Here is a 15,087-nt window from a genome sequence, read left to right on the forward strand (position 1 = left end):
TTCTCGGTACCTGTGTAAAACACTTGAAAAATGAGAATGCTTTGGCTCTAGTGGGCAACGAGTCCCGATATTAGTAGATAGCCATGCACTAGACTTCAGTTTTCAGGTAAAAATACTTAAAGTGAAGCGATGAAATGGTTAACAATATAAAAATATACATTGTAATAATGTTAAAATCGTCATGTTAAAGTCTATACACAATTACAAATAGCTTTGAGAAAAGTATTAGTAAAAACGAATCATAATGGTGATTCCTTATTCGCTTTAATATACGATTCAACTTACATTTACACCTTATATATAAATCAGGAAATAAAATAGTAAAAACAAATTCATTTTCTAAACAGAAGCTTTGATCGAGAGTCATATTCGCAGTGCCGTAAAATACCAAATAGAACGCCTTTCAGCGAGCCACGGGAACTTTTCCTTCAATCAACTTTAATTCCCAGTGAGTACTTTTGTTTGACGGCACTTTTTCAGCAAATAACAGACGAACGACAGGTACAATAGAAGTTTGATGGGAAACTCTAAAACTGCAGTAGATTTTACGAAATGTAAATTTGACGGGATTTATAAACAACGGTTTTGTGCTGAAATACGAACTCTTTTGCTTTAAAACTACTCATTTACTACTGTACTAGTTTCTGTTAGTATTTTTTCTTAGAAAAGACTTGTTTTTTTTTTCCTTTCTAAACGACTCAATCTGTTAATAATAAAATAGTAAACTCGCGGGGGAAGTTTTTTTTACAAACATCTTGTGACTTGTCACGTGTAAAAAGATTATATCCCCTGACTAAAACAAACATTTTTGAATAACACAAATATTTGTCCTAAACGAAGATCTTACCCACTGTACGTCTTGCACAGCGGGTTTATATACAAATCAGCTGCTATTGAAAATATAGTTTGAAGGTGAAGAGTCTTGTTTTTTTCACTATAAAAGAAACATGTATAAAATTCAACCCTGTAAAAAAAAATCCTTTCCTTTCAAATCCTTCCACGATTCCTTATGTTGGGCCACATAGAACCAGCCCACGAAGATGTGTTCACATCATTTTTGACGGCATGATCTAAACACATACTTACCTTCTTGGTACCATAGTACACCAGTTTCATCATACGTGATACGAAAGATTAATTTGCAATATCACAAATACGTAATTCTCCAGCCAATATTAATAAGACACTCATGAAGGAACTCAAAAAGGTTGCAAACGTAACCAAATACGAATTTATTTGGGATTATAAAGTAATATCGCGTATTAAGAGAGCTGAGAGGTAAAACAAAATGTTTGAAGACAAACTTCGTATAATTTTATTCAAAGTTATTTGAAATGAATGGAATATATATTTCTAAAGGTTACATGTCAATCGGCGAAGTTACGAAAGCATGTGTCACTTTTTGTGTAGTGTATTTCAAATTTCGGTATACCGCTTTGAGTGATTGAAAAATGTTTTTATAGTGTTAGAGATTTTTTAATGTAGTACATTATTATAAGTATAGTAAGTAGTTATAGAATAATATTTTAAAATATGTACGTTCAGTTAATACCGTTTTAATTTGTTATTTTATTTCTAAAAAGTTGTTTTTGTTATATTTTTGTATGCTAAATTGTGGCAAAACATGTCTGGACTTATTTTACTACACTTAATAATGAATCATACTCACGATAGTTACTATCAAAAAATGTCTGGACTTAAGGGTTATGTCTGTCATTGCCAATTTTTTTTCCATCCACATTTACATTTCTATGTTATGTTACACATGTTTCTACAAATAAATATATCTTTATCTTTATCTTTACCGCCTACTTACTTCCCACAACCTACTTACTGTCTACCTACCTACTTCAAACTCATTTCTATCTCGCTTCAAATAAGATTGTCGCCGTTGGGGAAGAGAAAAAGCACATTACACGGCGTAGAGCGGCATCTCTCTTCCACAAACAGACGGTTTCTTTTAGAGTTACTAGTAGACCCCTTGTTCTTTTGTATCCTGCAGCGAAACATTTTCAGGCGAATATATATCTTTATTTTACCAATTATCAAATGGAATTGGAAACCCTTCATTTTTACAAAAGGTCAATACTTACAGATATTATAAAATGTCATCTTCTTTCTTTAGAGACTAAAATCACATGTTTTATCTTTGCTTTTTCATAAACAAACTACTAAATTCATGTTTCCATTTTATCCCTCTACTCTCTGAACATAGGCCATTTGCCATCGAGATCTATCTTCGGATCCAGCTCTTGCAAGCCGTCTTGCGCAGATCATCACTCCAACGTGCGCTACGTTTGCCGAGACGCGGTCTCCATTCAAGAACTCGTTTACCCCAACTCCACAATAATTAAACAAAATCCGAGCTAAAATTTGTTTCAAAATCATAACTTTTGCTTACTTAGCGTATAAATGTTTCAAGATTCAGTTGTTATGATACCAGGGCAGCAGGAAATAATGTCGACTCGGCGTCGTGGCGAGACAACCGCTAATTGCAGGAGCTGAGACGTTCATACACTATTACCCTCTACGGCTATATCTTTCTAAATGTCACACAAAGCTGGAAGATGAACAAGGCGGGATATTAAAGGGGTTTCAGATGATTAGTGCGGCGTCAATTACGTTTTACATTAATTCCCATCTGATCTGGAGACTTTCTTTATGCCTTGCTGATTTGTGAATAATCATTCAAGGCACCACTACACTGCATACAAAAAGCTTAATTCAAATAGATCCAGCTGGTCAGGATCAGATCAGTGAAATATAGACGAACAGCAAAAATATATAGGTATTGAAAGATATATTGTCTATTTGGATTTTTTCCGTTTTAGCTGTGTTTGATTGTTGCAGGGTAAGGCCTTTTTTTAGATTCAATCTCCTCGAGCTCACTCATTGTTCTAGGCTATGAATGATTGTATGATTTTCTTCCTATGCCTTCAATTTCTAAGATATTCAAAAGAATAAAGCAGAAATTACTCCACCTCCACACAAATAAGCTTGTCCTAAAATAAATCCTCCAAACGGCAGCGTTTCAAGTCGTGTCGTGTGGGAAGTCCTTTACAAAAAGCTACAATCTCTCTTACCTTGGATGCGAACCGGAACGAAGCGAAACGTGCTCAGCTTAACTTCTTCGGAGCAACGATATTACTGTAAGTGTTTATTAAAAATGTTTTGCTGCTTTTTATAATGTGATATCATTTATTTTTCCACTGATATGTACAGATGTAGAGGTATTTGTGATAAGACTTTATTTTTGTTTCTTATTTTATTAGCATTCTGTACCTAATAGGTAAAAATGGTAGCCCTGAGGCATGGCTGTCGCCAGGGATAGGTAGTCAGTTAGAGATTTTTGAACATTAACATCCAGGATGAGGAACTTGTTAGGGTCGCACGCAGCCAAAAATTCCCAGCTGATTGATTTTTCCTTTATCGTAACCTTAGCTTCGGGAGTCCGACTCGTACTTTAACGGTTTTAGACTTTTATAATTGTATGTAGCTAACTACTAAGGTGACGAGTGAGCTTTAAATGTGTTCGTGAAAAATTTAGTCCACATACGTTTTACTTAAAATTTGTGTTATGAAGTAGGGCGGATTAAAAACGGATTAAAAACATATCTATATATTTAGGCTGCAACTTATACAAATAACAAAAAAAAAAACAGTTTCTTTTATGTAGCCGTTGATCCAACTATAAATAGATCCAAATTTCTTCAAGGCAAATTGTGGACTTTGATGTTAAGTATCCAAGCTTCACCATACTTTCTGAGTTGTTTAAGTAGGTCACGTCAAAAACATGACCGGGTAACAAGCCCTTACGCCCATAGGGCTATTATAAACACGTATCTTTTGGTAGAACATTACAACTTTATCTTATCCATGCAGAACCCTAAATATACTTTTATTTAGGGTTCTGCATGGATAAGATAAGAACGCACAATAACCACCAGTACATTAAAAATGATGTTCAAAATCTGATTTATAACTTTCCGTAGAACTAACCGCATCCAATTTACCTACGTACTTCAATTTAACAAATGCATTTTCGATTTATACGAACAACACTTTACACGGAAAATCCTATTGTAATTGAGTTGCGTAAATCCATTCAATACACGTACAAAACTAATTTTCGGACTAGAGCGAACCGATTCTAAACTAATTGGGATAGGAGGTAGAACAACGATCGTATGACGTGGCAACAAGCGTGTCGAATGCGAATGCATGCGAACATGACGTAGATTAAACGGTGAAGGCGTGGAAAGGATTGAAGGCAACGATTGGTACCTACTTATATGATGTGTGATTGACAATTTATGTCATGTTAAGTGTGTAGAGGGGCAGGTGTGTAGTTCCTCAGTTGGTGCGCGTTGAATTATTTCACATTGCCGCGTATCAACTAATTGCGGGAGACGTTGTATTGCGGCTCAGGTTTAGTCAGTAATAATCTGACATTACCCGCGAGACGTTGCAAGGCGATTCAAGTTTTATTAGTAGGAGTCTGACAATACCCTCTTCCTCGCCCGAGGAGTTGGGTATCAATGACGGTTCAACCGCATTACCAAAAAATTAAGGTTTGTAGGGCCTGTTGTGGTTCGGAGCATAAAAATTGCCCAACATGGGCTCGGAATATAGACAATGGCATTAAATGGAGTATAATAGATTACCTATAGAATATTTATTTCATACCGCAAATTGTTACAGGTTTCGACAAGGATAAATAGATATATGGTACCACATTGGTCTAATCACTATGAGTGATATTTTACAGAAAGAATTAGCCGTATGAATATTGCTTGAAGATTTTAAAGAAACATTTTGACACGAATATCCGAGTGGTATTCGTCACCATGCTTAAAACTCCGCATGGGACAATTATTTAAGTTCCCGGCTATAGACTACACAGCTTGTAGGTAATGTGAATTCTTGTGAAATCCCACGCGTAACATAATTAATTTCCTTGTTATGTTAAAGGTCGGCGAAAATATTTTAATTGTATAAAAAAAATTCTTTAATAAAAATCTAGAAGCATTTTTAACCTACCCTAATTAATTAGTATCACTCAAATTATTTAAAAAACCACAAGCAATTAATAACATCATAAATTACGATATTAATTTTTTGGAATAATTTTATCGAAATTACATAATTATCCAATCGACACTTACCCGAACCAATTCGCTTAAGCTCATATTAAATTTCGTTAATTGAGGCTTTACTACAACATCAATTACGACGCGACACGACGGATTTGACGGATCAGAGCTATAGGAAATTGATTTCGTTGATATTACGTAAATCGGTTGCAAGTGTACCTATACTATAATTGGAAAATATGTACATAAAATACATAAAACTAGTTGACCCGGCAATCGTTGTTTTGCTAAATACTACTAGGGAAATTGTGATATGACAAAAACAATCGATAAAAAAGAAATAGACGTGGACAACCATTAACACGAGAATTTTAAAATAAGATTGAAAATGAAGTTGTTTGTCAAACATTGTACTAAGTTGATTACATTAAGTCATTGTATTTAGAAGCCTTAAAAATCAGATGGTGAATAATTTTTGTAAACTTTTGTAGCTGACAATACTATCCCCGCAAATTGCTAATAAGCCTGTCCGCCATTTTAGTGAAGTGAAGTGACGTCTATTGACAATAAAGTCTATTGCACGCTCTTTTTAACACTACTTTTTTGCGTCACTGTGACGTCATTTGCCCTTTAATATGACAAAGTTCCTGCGCTTTAGCATTTTGCGAGGATTATACGTCAGTTAATTCGAATAAACCAAAATAATGTTTCTCCCTGAAAATAAAGACAAGGATTTCTGTAACACTCATTACTTTCGCATCACAATCCAAGTTCTGTTAAATACAAAATTAATATTCCGTTCTTATGAAACGTAATAAGAACACGCTAGCGAGTCGAAGACTCCGATATGGGCGTCATTACGTACATTTGAAAGGAAGTCGGGCGCGCAAGTCATTCGCTCGTTAATTTTGTTTACACGCCGCTTAAAACTCGCGCAATCAACGCTACAGTCAATAATTGTCCATTCCACATTACGTATTTATCTTTTAATAGCTTTTAAAACCTTAATCCAAATACACACATATATATATACATACATACATACCTAGTTACTTATTTAACTAAGGCCCGATTTTTCAATCGTCAGATTACTTTTATTTGAGGAATAAACATAGCTGTTTGACATATTTTCTATACAAAAGCTGTCAAAACGTCAAACATATTCGTCGAATAAAAGTTATCTGGCGATTGAAAAATCGGCCCTAAATTTAGTAAAAGGCGTATTCAAATTAAGGCCGGTTTTATTTTATTTCTGCCGAGAATTAAAACCTATTTTAAGAAAACATTGAAAATGGCTTGCTGTCCAAAATTACCATGATCATAGCTTGATCAAGATTGAAGTACTTTTCAGAGTTGCGGAGGAGGCACAGTTATTTAAGAAAGATATTCATTCCCTTTCAAGCTAAGAGCGACTTTAAAAACAAAAACGTTCTAAATTTAACCACGTTGTATACAAACATTCCCGTCAAAATATCCTTACAAACGCAAAAACGGGGATCACTGGGTACAATAATCTATGCTAAGAGATTAAAATAGGCACGGTACAGAACGGCCGAGACACGACAAACATAATGCAAATGTATGGAGATGAGTAACGGAAGAGGACGGGGCAAATGACACGCGAATCTATTGTTGGGAGCGTCGAGAGACGGAACCCGAGGGATTTATTAGCATATATCATAGCTAACATCGGATCTTATACCATTATGTGATTATCTAGTGATCGGGTAATAATATTGTTATTGATTATTAATAAATTTAATTAATATCGTGAGGAAATCTAGATTAGAAATTGGAATCTGAAATTGTCGATTCACAGTGATCTTAGTGGTCAACTGCATAGCCGAGTGGTTGTGGTCTCCACGCTAAACCCACTGAGCGCGTGATGTTGCGGATTCGATCTCAGAGAAGGAGAAGCATTTGTACGAATGCTTGTTCTAAGTCTGAGTGTCTTTGAGCATGTGACTTGACTTGTGAAACCAACCGCAACTCAACGAATAAATTCACTGACGCAGGAGATAGTTTTAAATCAATTGACTAGTTTCTTAAAACAAAAATATCTTCTAAATTATCTGTGAGAGTCAGTGAGAGCCTTTATTGACAGAAGATAACTCATTTCATATTTTGGTTCCATTTCCAGAACGAATATCTTAATACCTATTATACTTTAACGGACTTGTGTCAAAATATAATCAAATTTCGTACGACTGTCAATCTATTTACAATAGCATTAAAAATAAAACAAACCTAGTAAAATAAATCAATTCAAACGTGAGTCAAACAATTCCGTACACATAAGACGAAGGAATAAAATAGCCAACGAAATAGGTCACCCATCAAATTTATAACTCTTATAACCATTGTCCTCATCCTATATTTGAGTATTTGTTGTTATAACGGCAACAGAAATACAGTATCTGTGAAACTTTCAACAGTCTAGCTGTCACGGTTCATTAGATACACCGTGACGGACAGACAGATGGACAGCGGTGCTCAGTTCCGTCTTTGCTCTTTGACTACAGAACCCCTAAAAAGCAACTTCAATACCAACTCCTACTAAAACGTTGAGAATTCGCTCACATTTCGACCAAAGGCCAATTTTCAGCCGTCAATCATGCCGTGATCCTCCAGACATTTCAATTACACCAACTTCAGTTTCGTTATCAAGCAACGATACAGTACACTTTGTACCCAAGGATCTATACAAGATTTACTTTACGATTGGAAAAAAAAATGTTTCCTGAAGGCGTATTATAGCAATTCAATTTGGTAAACTAGGATTTAGTTATAACATGGTATGTATGTAGTTGGGTATTGGTGAGTATATAGTTTGTTTTTGTAGTTAATGTCACTTTATTTTTTATGTAACAATGGCGGTAATGGGCTTAGAACTAGATAAAACGATCAGCTACATTCGCGCGTCAGTATAAAATGAAAAATAGCATCATATCATTTTTTTACGAAAAAGGAAAACCCATGTCTTTTCGTAATACCCGTTATACTGAACGGGGAACGAAGAAACAGAACATAAAACGTATTGATATCAATAAATAATGAAACACAAAACTAGACATCGAACAAATCCTATCAAAAAGTCTAACTAGAAACCGAGAAAGGGCAAAACGAAATTGCAAAAAGGAATATTTAAGACTTCAAAAAGAAACGTAATCAAATTATCCCAAACATCGAACTATGTTTTCCGTAGTTCCAATTTCGTTCTCCGATCTCTGGCTTTTTATCTCCCAATCGCAATTTACCATACTCAACGCAACACTATCTTCAAAGGGAAATCAGTTGTGTTCAGAAACTGGTGGAACCCAGCGGTACTTCGGATACGGGGCCATAAAACGGAGATCCTCAATATCCGAAGAAAAAACAGCTCTAAACATGTTTCGCCGGAGGCTAATATGTGTCTACGTGACATTGGGTTATTACGAACTCGTGCAAATAGTCCCTTTTGCCTCCACGTACCTACACATTTGCTCAGTCGTAAACACTGGATAGAATAAGAAAGTAAGCATTGATGCGACCGTAAAGAAGCAGACGGTGGGAAACGTCTTTATTATGCTCTGAATGGATTTTGTCGATTGATTATATCGTGATAATGCGGCTCAGTTTTTGGTGAGGATGTGAGGAATTCAGTAAGTTTTCTTATAAATATTATACTGCTTTTTAAGGAATACGAATTTCAGGTCTTGTTTTTACCAGACATACTCGGACATACTCGAGTATTCGGATTCGGATTGACAGTTATATTCGGTACTTTCTTAATTCGTAATAAAATCTTGCAAAATTTTGGGAATGCGAAGCCATGTTATGATCTACCGTGGTGATCAATAATAAAGAAGAAGTTGCTAGTAGGACGGGAAAATAGTTCAGAAGCTCATTTTCACAATCGTAATGAAAAAAAGTTCTCTGTTTAGAGTTGTAACCTTTCCAAAGAAAGTTCTTTCCCTAGAAAAATACTATAACCTACTTACAGTGGGACATTGTAGTTTCCGTAAAAATAAATAATGCTCAAATAAATACACCGTGATTTTTAGTCGTCTTACAAAAGCAGCCCAGTTCATGTATCCAATTCATTCATGGTAAAAAAAATAGGTATTTATGAGATTTTAATAAATTTAAAATGCAATTTTTATTCAGTATTATGATGCAATTCGTAGTTTTTTAGATTTCTCTTGTCTAATTTTTCTTCGTACTTATTATCTTAGTTGATGATAAAAAAAACATAATCGCGCCTAGGGGTATTTTTCGTCGGATACATGAACTGGGCTGCTTTTGTAAGACGACAAAAAAATCACCGTGTATACTTGCCAGATACCCAAAAAACCTTACATTTTAAAAATTCAACTAAAAATCGTGAGCCTTAATATTTTTAATCCTCTTAGAATAATTTACACAACAACATCGGTATAAATTCATTTTTCTGAGAGTCACTGGAGCCACAATATATTGCGGTGGCGACGACCTAGCATCCAACAATCCCGCATTTCGCAACGCGTTTGAAATGTTTAATACCTAGCTTATATTCCGTGGTATAAAACTTTTTGCTCTTTTTATAAGGTATTTATAGTTTAAGCCTTTAAGAATAAGAATGCAATGGGCTGATATTGTAATAACGTATTGAATAAGAATTTACATCTCTTAGTATAAGTTGTCTAGAAGCAGTTATTGCGAGGATGTATTAAATTACTTAATTCACCTAGATTTTAGGGTCTCGTACCCAAATTGTAAAAACGGAACCCTGTTACAGAGGCATCGCTGTCTATTTATATGTCAGTCCATCTGTCACCACTGTTTTGCTAAAACAACACATTGTTGTTGCAGTTATAAATCTGGTAGATGAAAATTAAATTGGTAGGAACTCACATTTATTTGTCATCCCACCGATTTGTTAGCTAATTTGTACGGATTCCTCAGAGTCGTGAGTCCGACTCACTTTTAACCGGTTATATTTGACTTTACGTCATCAAATCTTAACTGGCTAAAGGTTTTCTCCAATGTAAAACTTTTTTTTTCCTTTTTTAACCTTCGTCTCCCACTTGACGCCTTCTTACTTGACTTCCACGTATTGAATCCTTCTTATCTGTTGGAATATTCTTCAATTTTGAAAAACATAAAATAAACACGTATACGAATTTGTTCAAACTGCAACAGCTGTTCACAGGTTTACATATCAACTCAAAGATGAAATTATGACGTGTTGGAATTTGTATAAATATTTCCGAAGAGTAACACATGGACATAATTAAAATTAATAACAAAAAACGAACTTTAAATTAAATAATAATGCATATTGCGACACTATTTTGACCGCAATACCGGTAATCCGTAACCACAAATCATTGGTCACAAAAATACATTGCCAGCTTCGAAATTGCATATTTCAATATTGTCAAGCGGAATTAACAAGTTGGCAAATAGGCTCGATTTAAACGATCACTGACCTTATTTTTCAATTAATAGTAGCCTCGGACGTAATATTCATCAGTTTTTCATTTAATCACAAAGAAACAAAGGTTTAATTTCATGGATGGATGTAATTACTTTTTCAAGCACCCCTATGATTCCAAGAGATACTAACTCAAAGACTGTCGTTTTTAATTATTGGCGTTTCGAACAAAGAGTTTATAATGTAATTTTAAAAAAAATTGGTCCTTCTTTGTCAAACCCCTTCTAAATTGTAATATAAATATTGTTTATCGTTACAGCGGCGTTTTAAATAAATTCTCCTTATTTCATTGAAAGTAAAATTTCACTTTTTAAACATACAAAATGTTCGTGGAACGGCCCCTAATGAACCACTCCGTAGGTCATCTGTTTCGCAAGGTCAAAACAGATAAATTTTCTTTACAGTCTAGTTGGCACGTAAATTGAAACGCTAGCATGATATTTTGCACAAAATTTGGTATAATTTACAACAATATACGTTACATTTTGCCACAGAATATAATGTATGGTACCTCGTACTGAGGAAATACACATATTGTGACTTGAAAAATTAAAGGTTCTTTTTTTGTCTCGTATCAACAATGATGTTCGTATACTAATAGTATTTTATCGTACCTCGACTTCTGTTACAGAGAAGTTTGGTTTCTTCCTATTCCTTTTGTAAATGATTAAAAGAATGGGTTGCTGACCAAGTTAGGTACATAATTTGTTAAATTTGAACCATCTAGATATAATGGTTCAGCTTGTTTGCCAACGGACAGACAGCGGTGCCTTAGTAATACGGCTCCGTTGTTACTATTTGTTGACGGACCCTCAAAGGTGTTCCAAATTATAATTGTTAACACACTTATTTACCAACACAATGAGACAATTTTAGCACACGACAGGCGCCCCTCAAAATACTTTATTATATTCTCGAAATATTATTGAAAAGGGCGTTTAACAAAACCCTCAATAAAACTACGTAGGCAGTAACCCTTTAATTTGTTGTAACATCTATTTAAATACTAATTTCGACACTACAATGTATCAGACAACAAAGAATCATTTAAATATGTAGGCAAGTAAACACGTATAGTCAGCGACAAAGCTTGAGCAAAATCAGATTTTCGAACGACTAAATTTTTTTTTAAATCATAATATTTATTTATTTCTCCTCACAAAACAAGACACTACGTTGGCAGTACCATAAATAGTTATTAAGTAATGATTTGTACGTCTGGTGTGTGTAAGGAGCTGGTGTCTATTATAGGTAGAAACCTGTAGTACAGATCACCAGGCCCTCACCCCACCTTAAACAGGATTGGCATTTTGGATTAACTTAAAATACTTAAATTACATGGATACACATTATCTTATGCTGGTGAATGACAGTATTATTACACAATCACAATAAATGTCTATAGATCTTAATTTTTTTACAATTTTCAGTAGAATTATGAAGGCCGGACATGTTTACATCACATCAGACTAGATAACATCAAATGAGCCGAGACGATATTCCTGTTTGACAAGTGACGTAATTTTGACTTCTTAGTTTGATTATAATAAGTATGCCTAGGTGCGTGCTAGGTGCCTACTCGAATTTATTGTTTGCATTAATAATCAATGTATCAGCTCTATGGATTAAGACAATAGATAACATGATGTTACTTTTTTAATAGGTACTAAGTTATTATACAATAGCAGTTGGGGAAAACATAAAATTGATTTAATTTAACTTACACTATCTGGACACGCTAAAAAACGTGGCGTGTCCAGGTGACGAAAGAATTAACTATATTAATTCTGAGTTTCACCAACTGAACACACGTGTGTCCAGCGTCGTGTGTTCAGTTGACGAATAACTCAATTATTTTGTGTATTATCACGCTTTCACTACAGCAATAATATTACTGGGAGAGGCGGTGATAGGCCCTTTGGGCTCTGTTTGAAGACGTCGTGTATTAATCAAATGTGTTTCTATGTCTTGCATGCAATAGGTCCAAGATTGCCCCTTTATTAAAGTACTCTTGGGATTTTGTCAAGCATTTCTGAAATACCATCCAAACACTTACAAAAATGTAAAATATACTTTTCGTTACTTGCTTAAAATATAAATAAATATTTTTGCAAGCAAAAAGGAACAAGGCAAATAAGACAAATCATATTGTTTGCATAATTTTCAGTTACCATCACATTTCGGCGAACAAAACAAACAAAGAGGAACAAAAAACGTGTATTAACATAACAACATGTAAATGAAGTCAGAATACAAGATATAAATCATTTATATTCACGCAAAATGAGTTCACGCAGCCAAAGTAAGGCTAAAACCGGCGTAAGTATAAAATGCAATAAATCCAAACATTTTTGCCCTGAAACGCAACACCACCAATAAATTGTGTGACTTGGCTAGTTATACCAACGTTGACTTATTTATTGTAATCGTCGTAATATACGGCTATATTTTAAATATAGAACGGGTTTATTCAACCGTTTCGCTTTGAACTTAATAGGTATAAATATGAAACATGGCCGCGATATTCGTTTTTTTAAATTTCGCGCTCATTATGTTGTGAATTTATTGTTCGCTTATCACTTTTTGTGATTTAGGGTCTGTTTCACCACTGGCACATAAGATTTTGCTGTAAAAACACAGGGTTTTCATTTTATTATAAATATCTTGCTTGGTATACGGATTCATAACTTACCATGATTATGAATTCCGGTTGGGTCCTAAACTAGTCGGGTTACCTCAAACTAGTACTACCCACTAGGTTCCATTAGACAAAATGTTGTCTCACCAATTGTCTTTAAAATATCCGTTTTTAATAAGAATTTCATTTCATCCAATAATTATGTAACCCAGCCAGTACATACATACATAAAATCAAATTCAAAAATTGAAATGAGAACAAAATCACTACCACTTAAAGCAGCATTATTGCCGATGTGAAAGAGAGAGAAATACGCCGCTTTACGCCGTGTAGTGCGCTGTCACGATTCTACAACTACATACATAGGTCCTACTTGAAGAGGTTCTATTACCTTTCGTATTCATATTACACTGATAGAAAAATTACGGCACCTGGAAACATATTGTAAGTCAATATATCAAGATCCCGGAGTAATCCTCGGCGGATTAGGCAAATTACCGCAATGTATCACAAACTCGTCAGCTTAATACCTGCACACACCGTCACGTCGTAGTGATAACTAGATTTCTGTGGTTGGGATTAAGTTCATGATTACATAGTCAAATCGATATTTTTTGTGTCATTTTTTATGTTATAAATGTCTTTTGGATCTCTAAAATTTAGTACACATTTTTAATGCAGTGCCAAAAGATTTATCAAATCTGTTTAAAGCTAAGCCGAATTATTACAGTCGAAATATTATTGTTGACATTCGTCGAAGAAAAATGTTACTTCCATAGAATTGTTGTTTTCTAATAGTTCTTTTTCGAAATGTCTTGTAGCATTGTCATTGTGGAAGCGAGATATAGCAACAATACTGAATTTAAAGCTTATAATAAGCAAACAAAATTATCTAACTTCCTTTCTTTTATTACACACTCAAACTCTAAAGAAAATAAATGAATAATTCCATTGTTTCCAAAGGAAGGCTTATCTGAAATTCTGAAGTACTGCATGGCATTAGTCATAGCACGAAACACGTGTGCGGTAAAATGTCCGGAGAGGATGTAAATTATCTACCATTTGTCATTCACGAAGTAACAGAAACAAAAAACGTGGGAAGGGTGAACATACCTACATATGTGGGTATTGTATTACAAACAGTTTTTAGCTGTTTGTACAAGGAGGTGGAGAAAGTTTTCAATACCTGATGACTTGAGAATCCAATGACACTTATTAGGTCGTACCTATAGTGTATTTCATTGAATTACTCTGATTTTGCGTTTTGTTTTTTGATTATTTTCATTTCGACAAAAACGGCACTCAGGAAGAACTAGGTATATTAAAGAAGCGATATTAAGGCATACACATAGACAGACAAAAAATAATCGTCATAATATAAGATTTTCTTAACAATTCATGCGTATTTTTTTACAGTTGTTGACTTTTTTGTAATCTAGAAATAGCCATAGTATAATTTTTAGTATAGCATAGCGGTAAGTACTCAAGACTCTCAATACAACGGTCTCGAGTTATAAGACACACATCAGCTTTTTGAATGTTGTGTGCGTCTTAGATAAACTTGTATTGGCGCACACGCACTATAGTGTGTACCGCGCCATCTGGCAGTTTCTTGCGGCACTAGCCACCCTCACCGAAATAGGTCATACCGAATATTTTCCAAACAATAACGTCGGACTAGTGTATGCACTTATTAAACAAGCAATCAGTCTCGCGACTAACCTGTTGACTAGCAGAGAAACCTATTTTTACTATTTGTACACACGGCCGCGGGCGCTTCGCAAAAATAATATCTCCGTTTTAACAATTTGCCAACACATTGTTTTATCATTTTTATCTATCTCCACTTTGCCTTCTGTAAAAACTACTTGTAATTTTAAACAAGAAAAAGTACTTTATCC

Source organism: Trichoplusia ni, chromosome 19 (genome assembly GCF_003590095.1).
Source record: "Trichoplusia ni isolate ovarian cell line Hi5 chromosome 19, tn1, whole genome shotgun sequence".
In the NCBI taxonomy this organism is placed as follows: domain Eukaryota; kingdom Metazoa; phylum Arthropoda; class Insecta; order Lepidoptera; family Noctuidae; genus Trichoplusia; species Trichoplusia ni.